Here is an 8,518-nt window from a genome sequence, read left to right as displayed (position 1 = left end):
TATCAGAGCTACAAACTACCATCGATGGATATCCCATCCATATTACAGTTGATACATTGGCCACATATTCTCGGTGCCCACATGTCTGCCCTCCATGTCTTAATTATCCTATTCTGGGGAGGCCTTCTGATGCAGACATGGCCGTTGCCCTCACTGGCCATTACGTAGATGGCGAGACTTTCGCCACCAAGATTTATCTGCCCGATGATTTATGGTTTTTCGATTCGGTATTATACCAAAATGTATTTTTGGCGGGCCATAAGATCCAGAGACGTTCATTTTTTCTGGCAGCCTTTTATGCTTTCTACACCAGGCACTGGTGCTCCATTCCTGCACTCTACTGGAGTGTCATAATGAAGTTGTATACAGATTATATTAGCAAGGCTAAGCCCAAACGGGCTAAGTATCTCCCCTTCGCTTATCTTATTGCTCAGATCCTACGGGACCAGCACTACCTTTTCCATCCACAAGAGCATTCTGAGTTAGGGGATTGCCACTACGGCAAGAAGGACTGGAACAAGAACTACAATGCTCTTATCAAGAGCTTGGAGAAGGATACTATTTTAGCAGCAGAGGAGGCTACAGAGGCTGAGGAGGCAGAGATAGCAGCAGCAGCAGCGAATGATCCAGCAGTTGCACCGGCGGCTGTAGTACATATGGATATAGACCTGGAGCAGTAGCCTTCAGAGGAGTTACAGCATCACTCTCCAGTTGGGTCGCCAGTTCATTTCCAAGAGCAGGGTTAGGATATACCACAGTTTCATGATCCAGTCATACCTGAGGCTCCACTTCTGACACCTGGGCTAGGAGAGCGTGTCTAGTCATTGGAGGATACAGTAGTCTCTCTCAAAGCTGACATTTCTACGCTCCGTGCGGATATCTTAGCTGCGCTGCGTGACATATCCAGAGATATTCGGGGATCACGCCCCGCTCGCCCTACCTCCTCTGCCTAATTTCTCTATCTCTTTACTCTCCTCATTTGATATATTTGTGATACATTACTTTTACATTGCTACTGATATGATATTTTTGCGGCTAGTCTATTGGCCCTGATACTGTGATGTGCTGTACATTATTTATCTTTTTCTATACATAATATTTTTGGATGTCTGGATTTTATATTAATACATTTATCTATGATTAACTCCATTTATCAGGTACATCCCAATGACTTCAGTAAGAGAGAGTGCTGCCCAAATTTTTTCAGGTTCACCCTTATTCCTCTCTCTTTACTTCATTTACTATCCCATTTACACTTACATATCCACTGTGTATTATCCCTTTGTTAACTGATGAGTTTTATCCAAGTGCCATCTTTTCAAGACCGCAGTCAATTCCAAGTTTGGGGGGGTTGTACCACCCACTTTGGATAGTTGTGTCCCGGCCATTCTTTGCCTTAGTTGCATTGGTATACTCTTTCTTTTTGTTCTCTTTGCACATTGAGGACACTGTACCATTTAAGTTTGGGGGTAATAGGTGTTAATTGCAGTGTTTACTTTTAATTCAAAATTTTAAGCCTAACTTGTGTATTTGAGGGATTTTCTATGATTGGTCCATAACTAGCTATGATTTTGATCTTTTGAGGACTATATTGCTTAAAATTTAAAAATTGCTTGACAAAAGCAATAAAAATTGAGGACTTCTCCCAAAAGATAAGAAATGGGAAATAATTAGATGGAGGTTGTCTTGATTTGTAGCCTAGTTGATTTGAGCTTGGAAGTCCTTAGGGGTGTTTGAACACCTAGTGCCCTAAAGCCGTCTGGTTTGGGAGTCATTGACCTAACACTCGATCTCATGGATCGCTAGAAAGCTTAATAGATCAACACATTGCATTATGCTTCCATCTTTGATCCTTATGGATAGAAAAAAAAAAATTTGAGTGAAAAGAATAAACGCACCTAGATCAATAAAGCTTTAATAAAAGGTCCATTATTTGTCTTGATGATTGGTACTAGATTTGTGTACTAGTTTGAGGGTAAGGATGTGATCATTTCTTTAGTTGGCTTAGATAACAACATATTTGATGCCGGTCCACTAAAAAAGGATTCTAGAGTTGAATTGATTTACATGATCACTTTCTTGATGTGTGGAGGACCATATTACTTGCTTGATGTTGAAATTTTGGGAGATTGCTTGGAAATGAATGAAAAATTGCATACTTGAGGTAGTTTTCTTCCAATGCTTGTTTGCAATATTGGTACCTCTTTTGTGAGAATGAGCTTAATGTTTGTGGGTATCATTTCTAGAAACCCTCACGAAACATCACTTGTCCACTAGGGGTAACCTAGGGGTTTAAAAGGTTTGTTGTATATGATAAATGCAATCGTATTCCCTACAAAAGTGGCGTTATCTATTTATTGCTTTCTAGTTCATAGTTGTATAATCGTTCATTTCATTCCTTTACTTCGTAGTTTATTGCTAGGGACTAGCAATATTTAAGTTTGGGAGTGTGATGAGCGCTGAAAAGTGCACAATTAAACCCCTTAAGCTTATGTATCTAGGACCTTTATCTATTTTATTTTTCCGTTTTAGACTAATTTCATATTATTGCCATTTTTAGGTACTTATCTCAAATATTAGTTTATTCAGCCAAATAAGAGCTTAAAAGAAGTAATCTCAAGCTGAATGGAGGAAAAGAGCAAAGTGGAAGCCAGGTGTGGAAAAACAGCAAGTTCGATCGATGTCAACATTCCTTCGATAGCAACATCGATCTAGACATATCAAGATGGATCCAAGCAATTGTCCTTATCCAAAAGATTTCACCATCTTCGATCGATCTAACCTTTCTCATATCGATCAAAATTATTCGATCTTATCCACACCTACCACCCCACCTACCACTCTTGTCTCTTTTGCAAAATATCCCAAAATGTCTAAGAGATTTGTCTTTATTCAAAAAGACGTCGCCAAAGATGATCGATTTCTGTAGCATTCGATGGATCTCACCTCAGTTCGATCAACCTCAACACAGTTTGATTGATCGAACCTCCTCAAGTCCAAAATAAAATAAATTCTAGCTCATTAAAAGTTGGCTCATGGTGTAATCATTGCAAGGACCCTAGTGCACGAATCCAGACCATTAGGTGTGACACTTGAGCCTCTTATATAAGGATTTGGAGCCATTTTAAGGGTAGGATTGAACATATCTTCATTACACATAATATATCTCATATCTTGGAGAGGAGGCTAGAGACTAGAGAGCTTTTACACATCTTTGGGAGTCCTTCTATTCTTTTAGGGTTTCCATCAAGAAGGTGGTCATTCCTACCATGGAGATAGCCCTTGAGGGTTGGATGACTACTTCAAAGAGTGGTTAGACATCTACTTGGGTCTAGAGTAGCCCCTAAGTTTGCTTCCTAGACCTAGTGTTTTGTATATTTTTGGGGATTTTCTTGTAATAAATGTTTTGATCTTGGATTTATATATATATTTTGTGGTTTCTACTTGATGTATATGGATTTATGCTTTCAATTGATTATTTATTTCTAACCATATGTCTATATATGCTAAAATGGATGATTATTGTGCTTTTCTCTAGATTTAGTGAAGTTTATGCATGTCTATATGTATGGATGAAGTTAATCTAGAGATGGTCAAAACATAGTACTTAATTGAACACTCTTGTAATTTATTTGATGGATTGTGCCACACCTTTAGCTTATTTAGTTTATTTTCCATGTCTTTAGTGTAGTTGTAGTGTAGTTGCTTTAGATTCATAGATAGGTGGACAATCTATTCTTGTTTCTAGGTGTTCCATACTTATGAATGCAAATGGTGTATGTTTTTAGAGAGTTAAGTGTGCATAAATTGTGGTTTCATTGAATGGATTTTGGTCCCATTTGATAGGTTATGCTTTCCATTTGAATTAGCTAGACAATCTATACTTATTTGCCATCCATGCCTAGTTTCAATTAATGTCACACACACACACAAGTTACAATTCAATTTCCCCCATTGATGTGCAATTGCTAGCGTCTAGTGAAGTCAAGCTTAGTGGTGAGCTCTAGTACCCCAAGTCCTCTCCTCTATATCTTTTACCTACATTCTAAATTGTTACCTTTTACTTGTTTTAATTTTAATTGCATTGTAGTTTAATCAACCAAACCAACTAACCTTTTGATCATTCGACCTACTAACCCTATACATTGTTTCCATTGAAAACACGCTCATAATCCCTTGGGACGATCCCTACTCACCCTAGCTATATTCTTAGTTAGAAGTAGTAGTGGCTTTTTTAAATTTAAAACTTGGCCACATTGCACACTCACATTCTTAGTGCATCTTTAAATGTTGGTGCCCGCGATAACCCCTACCATTATTCAAGGAAATCATGGTATTTGTGTAGCACCATCGGTTATGAATCCCCCTCTTGCTTTGAGAGATCATTATGTTCCAAATGAGTATAATGCACCGACGTGCGTTCAATTACCCCCATTTAGAGCACATCACTATGAAATCAACCACAGACTATTCAAATACTTCCCAATTATCATGGACTTCCAAGTAAAGAACCTTATAAGCATTTAGATGAGTTTCTTGAAGTGTGTTCCACCATGAAATACCAGGACATGCCAGAAATGGTTTTGCGATTAAAACTCTTTTCTTTTACCCTTAAAGATAAGGCAAAATATTGGTTCAACAATCTTAAGCCTTTTTCAATAACTTATTGGGCAGAAATATAACAAGAGTTCTTGAAAAAGTATTATCTGGTTTCAAAGACCAATGCAATGAGAACCTCAATTCGAGAGTTTTCTCAAGGGGAAGGGGAGATGTTTCATGAGGCATGGGAGCACGTAAATGATTTGGTTAGGAAATGTCCATATCATGACATTCCAAAATGATAATTGGTCCAATTTTTCTTTGAAAGTTTATCGGATAATTATAAAGGAATGGTAGATGCTTCCATGGGTTGTTCATATCTTGACAGGCATGAGGATGATTTATGGCGTCTTTATGAGAGCATGAGTGAGAATTCAATGCATCGATCCTTGTCTTCCAAAAATGGTAGAAATCTAGGTGGAAGGAAGAATGTTAGCTTGTATCAAGTTGAGAATTCCAATGACATAGCCGTCGAAGTCAAGTCTTTATCTCAAAGGTTTGATTAATTTTTGATCAACCAAAATTCGGTGAATCAAGTATCTTCCTCCTCTAACCATTCTCATCATAATTCCAATGACGCTTGCATGACTTGTTCTAGGGTCTTACATTCTACTTCCAATTATCTCCATGAGCATGTGCAAAGTGAGAACCATGAACAAGTAAATGCCGCATTTGTCAACCAAGAGAATAATCCCTATAGAACTCATTACAATACCGGGTGAAGGAACCATCCAAACTTCTTTTGGAAAAGCCAAAGGGAAGGCTCAAATCCTCCCCAAAGTGATTTTCAAGGAAAGTATGTTCCGCCCCTAATGCAAAGCCAAGGTTCCCAAGGTTATAGATTGTCATACCAAGCACCACATGGAAACCAATTTTCAAACACTCACTTTCCAAATCAATCGTCATATTCTCAAGGGAACTCAAGGAGTCCCGCATTTGAGGAAAAAGTGTTGACAGCTTTGGGTATTTTAGAGGCAAACACCCAATTACTATATTCTTATTCCCAATCCATTGCGAAGCTAGAAACCCAAGTTGGGCAAATAGCTAGTACATTAAATGCTATGGAAAAGGGGAAAATGCATTTGAATCCACCTCCCAAACAACAATTTGTCATAGAGACCAATTCCTCCTCAGAAGGTCACACAATTCAGTATGTCAATGCTGTGACCACTTTGAGAAGTGAAAGAATTGTGGACAATCAAGTTGGTATTCAAAATGAAGAGAGTGAACCAGTAAAACCAAAAGTTGACACCCGTCCCGTTTCATATTATATTCCTTCTTTATTACATATGAAAGATTATTTTGTTGAGAAAGATTTAAAAAATGATTTGAAAAATTATTGTGTTGACGATGTTTTGAAAAAGAATTTTGACAAAGTTTTTGAGCCAAAGGCTCTATTTTCAGATGCCTTAGAATGATCCAATTCTCTTAAAAAGCAACAAGGTAAAGTTAATTGATGAGTGCTCATATGTGATGCATTTTAGCACCTAAGTTAGGGTATTTTAGTCCATTCATCTATCTTACTTTCATGTCTTAGATACTTATTTGTGTTTTTGCCTATTTTAGGTTAATAAAGTTCAAATAGGCTAACAAGAGCCATTTAGCATAGTTTTGGAGCTAAAGACCAAAGTTGGAAAGAAGCCAAGAAAAATGCACCAGGGGAACTTCGATCGATCGAAGGGGAATCCCGATCAATCGAAGAGATCTTTAATCGAAGAGATCTTCAATCGATCGAAATGAGGCGGTGCCAGCTCAGCTAATCGGATAAGGCCAAAGAAGATATTTTTAAGCCACTTCAGCTTCAATTGATTAAAGCTAAGTGTTTGATCGATCGAACATCTTTGATCGCTCGAAATGCCTGCTGGCAGTGAGTTGTCTAATTCCCGAGCGTGTCGATTTCTACCTAACTTGTGTAGTTGCGAATTTCCTCCAATCAGAGGCCGTAATTCTAACTTGGTCCTTACTCAAAGGAGTATGTAATTGATTTATTAAACATTTATTGTATCATAGAAGATAGATAGAGATATTACCATTTTATAGAAATTTTTCTCTCTCTAGAACTAGGGTTTTGGAAAAGAAAGCAAGGATAAAGATAATGTTGCCAACCTCCAGGCTAGCCCTTGAGGATTCCATGTCCACTACAATGAGTGGCTAAATCCTTCTCTTGGGGCTAGAGATGTCCCCTAAGCTTGCTTCTCAAACCTACCTTTTGTGTATTTTTGGGGATTTTAATTATAATAGATGTTTTGACCATGAATTAATATAGATCTTGTAATTTCTACTTGATTTGTATAGATTAATGCTTTCAATTGATCATTTGACTCTAGTCATATGTCTATGTATGCTAGAATTGATGTTCATGTTTTTGTCTCTAGATTTAATTAATTAGGAATTAGTACTCTTTTGATCTTGTTTTTATTTTTATTTTATTTTGATTACTTATTGTGTTTGATCTTAATTGGCTAGGTGAGTTGAGTAAAAAGGGGTGAAGCAAAAGGACTCTAGAGCAAAGAAACAAAAGAAGCCAAGCAAAGCTAAGCAAGAGTATAAAAAGCTCAAAAATAATAAAATTGCAAAGCAAAGCAAGGCAAAGAAAAAATTGAAAAATCATTTGAAGTTGCTTAAGGACCTTTTGTGAGCTTCTCTAAATTCTATCTCTAGTTAAATCGTGAGCCCGTGTGGAGGCAAGTCTTTACTTTTATAGATAAATTGTGAGCCTGCATGGAGGCAATTTAATTTTTCTTGCATATTGTTCAAAGCATGGGAGCATGGGATCATCGTATGTGGAGGATTGTTGATTATTGATTTGTTGCGGAAGAGAAGTGATTATTACTTGCTTGTTACTTGTTTGTATTTTGTTTGTGCATGTATGGTTGTAGGTCGTTAAATCTTACTCTTGTCCCATTTAATTTGAATCTTGAATCCATTGTTCGTTATTCTAAGGGAAGGGGTAATTCTAGTCATTCCATTTCATCAATGGAAGACATCAATGAGGACCATGTGGAGGACCTTGGTCACATAGACCAACAAGGCATCCTTCACCCTAATGTGCATCATGACAACATTCAAGTACCATTAGGCATGCCAAGACCTTTCATTCCACTATAACAACAAGGCCAAGTTCCATTGGGAATGCCTCGGCTAATTTTTGCTCCACAACCTCCCATTATTCAAGGTAATCAAGGTGCTTATGTAGCACCTCCAATTGTGAATCCTCCTCTTGCTTTGCATGATCATTATTTGCCAAATGAATATAATGCACCTGCATGCATTCAATTACCCCCATTGAGAGCACATCACTACGAAATTTAAACCGTAAACTATTCAAATGCTTCCTAACTATCATGGACTTCCAAGTGAAGAACCTTACAAGCATTTGGATGAGTTTTTTGAAGTATGCACCACCATGAAATAAATGAACATGCCAAAAGATGTTTTTGAGATTAAAACTTTTTCCTTTCACTCTTAAAGATAAGGCAAAATATTGGTTCAACAAGCTTAGGCCTTTTTTGATAACTTCTTTGTCAGAAATGCAACAAGAGTTCTTGAAAAAGTACTATCCGGTTTCAATGACCAATGCAATGAGAACTTCAATTAGAGATTTTTCTCAAGGGAATGGGAAATTATTTCATGAGGCATGGGAAAGATTCAATGATTTGCTTAGGAAGTGTCCACATCATGATATGCCTACATGGTAATTAGTTCAATACTTCTTTAAAAGTTTGCCGAATAATCACAAGGGTATGGTTGATGCATCTATTGATGGTTCTTATCTTAATAAGCATGAAAATGATGTTTGGCGTCTTTATGAAAGCATGAGTGAGAATTTTTTTTTTCCCTAAATGAAGGAGTTTTTATAAATATGAAAAATATAGTACAAAGACAAATAAGGGAATACCTTTACCAAAACAAAACAAAT

At 37.2% G+C, this 8,518-nt stretch overlaps 1 pseudogene; it reads right to left on the bottom strand.

Annotated features, from left to right (window-relative positions):
• Positions 1-8,185: 8,185 nt before the first annotated feature.
• Positions 8,186-8,284, bottom strand: LOC132315273 (small nucleolar RNA R71; annotated as a pseudogene).
• Between the last annotated feature and the right edge of the window lie 234 nt (positions 8,285-8,518).

The sequence above is a fragment of the Cornus florida genome, unplaced genomic scaffold (genome assembly GCF_030987335.1).
Source record: "Cornus florida cultivar Cherokee Brave unplaced genomic scaffold, ASM3098733v1 CherokeeBrave_3.0.0_Hap2_Chr06, whole genome shotgun sequence".
Classification (NCBI taxonomy): domain Eukaryota; kingdom Viridiplantae; phylum Streptophyta; class Magnoliopsida; order Cornales; family Cornaceae; genus Cornus; species Cornus florida.
This window is presented reverse-complemented; position numbering and strand designations above follow the sequence as displayed.